Here is a 3192-nt window from a genome sequence, read left to right as displayed (position 1 = left end):
ACAAGAATATTCGTTCCGCAAACAAAATTTGATGCAAGTTCTTTGCTCAACAAAATCACCCATTGTAAAAATCGAAAAATTCACTTTTGATTGTTTACAAAAACACGTGTAACTCGGAGATAATTAAACCTTTTCACAAACAGACGCTTGGCAAATATTATAGACAGTCCTACCAACCTAGGAAAAAAAATTACCTGCCTTCCTAATGCCCGGGAGTTTTAAATGACAATTTCACCTTACTTTTTGATCACAGTAGTATTTTTAACAAGTGACATCAAGTTGAACAAAGAATATAAAGAAACAAATGTTTGTATTTTATTTTACTCTATTCTTTACTATCCCTCTATATGTGAGTATATATATCGTGAAATAAAAACACACAGTATTTCACAAACTCTACAGTAATCAATTTATCTTCTTCTACTTTTTTCTAATACGGCGCAAATACAAAAAAGTTACTCTCTATAGAAATATATATTTGTCGAGTTTGGTTATTATAACTAATAGCAACACTCAGTTTAATAAAGACAAATTTAATTTAACAATAATATTAGTTATAATAACAAAGTTACTATCAAATCAATAGAACGTTTCAGACACGAATCTATCGCTTGATACGATTGGTTATTGAATAGGATTGATTTTTCTCTTCAGGTGGCGCATAATCGTTGCAACACCAGTCAGTGATAACATCACACTCGCGTACGTAGAAACATACGTTATAAAAATAGCAATGCGGTGTAAAGGTTCGTGTATCGATCGGCAGTCTGCAGTTTGTCGCGATAAGATCGGAAAAGAAAGACAAGTATCGTCGAGCCGACGACGTAATCAGCGCTGACTGACCATTGCCATCGCTAAGTAGGTTAATAGCGTATCTAATAATCTCATTTCCTTTGACAATAAGCGCGCGTAACTGGTTTTAATCGATCGTCCGCAAGAAATGCGATTGACGATTAATCTTTTGAGTGTATAGGTACATGAAACATTAATAGGATTTCTTGAAAATTTCTAAAAAAATGTAAAACCATTGTTTTTATCATGTTTTTATCAGAGGACGAATCATATTTTTTGTTATATGTACATGTGTATATATTAAGGTACACAAATTAATTCCTTGCTTTTTTGCAAAATTCAAAATTTATTTTTGTAAAGTATAAGAAAGACTTTAATCAATAAAATAGTCTCCATCATTTTCAGTGACCTCAAGACATCTATCGGGCAGTTAACGAATCCCACTGTGGTAGAAACTTGACGGTTTTGAATCGACGAAATCATCAATGCTTTTTCGAACATCTTCCAATGTTTCGAAGTGAAATGATAATCTGAATTAGCCATATCTAGTGAATACGCCGCATGCGAGAGAGTTTTTCAAGGTCATCGAAGATGACTTTCTGAGTTTCTTTTGCAACGTGTGGCCGAGCTCGTCGTCATGCTGCAAAATGACTTCGGGTTTTTTGTGTCAATAAAATCTCTTTCGCTCCAATTTATCGCTCGATTTGATAAGCTGTTGCTTGTATCGATTTGCAGTTATTGTCTCTTCTGGTTTTTTAGTAGTTCATAATACACTACGCCTTTGATACCATCCCACCAGATGCAATATCTTCCGTGCGTGGATGTTAAATTTTGCAGTCGATGTAGTCGATTCGCCAAGACCTTTACCTACGATTTTCTGCGTTTAGGATTATCGTACAAAATCTATTTTCCGTCAGTTGTGTGATAATTTTGTGCAAAAAATTATTCTTTTTCATTTTACTCACTAAAATCATGGCCTATCATAACGTCGCTTTTTGTTATCCTCGCTCGGCACATGAAAAATCGACCTTCTTTCTGAATCTTTCCAAGTTTATATAGTTGAACGGAAATATGGCTTGTTGAGTAACTCCGAGTTGCGCATAGCAAGTTCTTTTTCTGTTTGCGCTGAGTTTTCATTCAATAGTTGCTGCAGTTCCTCGTCTTCAAATTTTTGAAGTTGGCCGGAACGTTCTCTTCCTTTAAGATTGAAATCTCCTTCACGAAATCTCTTATGTACCAATTTTTACAAGTCGTATGATTTACTGTACCTTCACCAAGAGCACAACAAATCATTTTAGCAGCTTTAGCGGAATTTTTTTTGGCTGAAACGCAAAAAAAATGCAGTATCGAATATGTTCTTTATCAGAAGCCATTATATATATACAACTTGTTTTAGACGTTATGTTGCCCGTTCCGCCAGTTCATATAGTGCTTTGAAAACATAGATGTCAGCACTTCAAAACTACAAAAGGACCGGTGGATATTTTAATTTAAATTGGTGTTCAAGATCGTCGAAAAAAATAAAGCAAAAAATTAAGTACATTTAATACACACACATGTGCGCGCGCTCGAGAAAAAGATGTTGAATTAATAGCATCAGTTTAATTGAAATATATCCTGTTGATGCAACATCAATATTATTGCACTACACACAGCAGATAGTTGCTTTAAGAATCTAGACATTAAATTAATCGTATATGCAATTGAATGAACTACAACCAACTCTCGATATTTGCGCGCTTCTTTTCACATATGTCGCGTTGTAATCAAACTAACACACATACGTTTCTTTTCTACTGCGCTTCTTATTCTACAACGCAACAAACTGCTTATGGTGTTATTAATTCCGCTAAATTATTATATCACAGTATATAAAACAAAATTCTTCCCCTACGGCCTTATACTCGCGCAAATATCAAAAGTTGGCTGTATTTAGATTTTTGGCAGCCCGTGACTTTAATTAAAGCAACTCCATATTTTTTGCTGTATAATAAAAATCATAAAAATATTTTTTGTTTTTTAACGATGGTAAAGTATAAGTTTGGAAACTCTTTCTTTTTGAGATATAAACGCTTCTTGTTTGTGAGAAAATATTTGTGAAAACATGCTTGTAACTTATTTAAAGAAATTGCTGAAAATAATTTCCTTTTGCCATAATACACGTTTCACATCGACGTTTTAGAGACTTTTGAAAACGTTTAAAAAGTCTTTATATATGCGAATTCTGTCACATGCAGTAACAATCCGGTTTTTTTTGAAAAAGAAAAGTTTTCAAATTTATGTGGTTGTATGACCTTTTTTCATCCTTAGAAAGAGTAGAATACGATACCAAAGTTTAGCCACCTATTTCTGAAGCATTCTGTATATATGCATACGTATAGTTTTTTTTATTTGCTAATA

The sequence above is a fragment of the Pseudomyrmex gracilis genome, unplaced genomic scaffold, assembly GCF_002006095.1.
Source record: "Pseudomyrmex gracilis isolate BER0280 unplaced genomic scaffold, ASM200609v1 scaffold_122, whole genome shotgun sequence".
NCBI classification, from domain to species: domain Eukaryota; kingdom Metazoa; phylum Arthropoda; class Insecta; order Hymenoptera; family Formicidae; genus Pseudomyrmex; species Pseudomyrmex gracilis.
The sequence above is the reverse complement of the archived record's forward strand: the minus strand, read 5'-3'. Positions refer to the sequence as shown.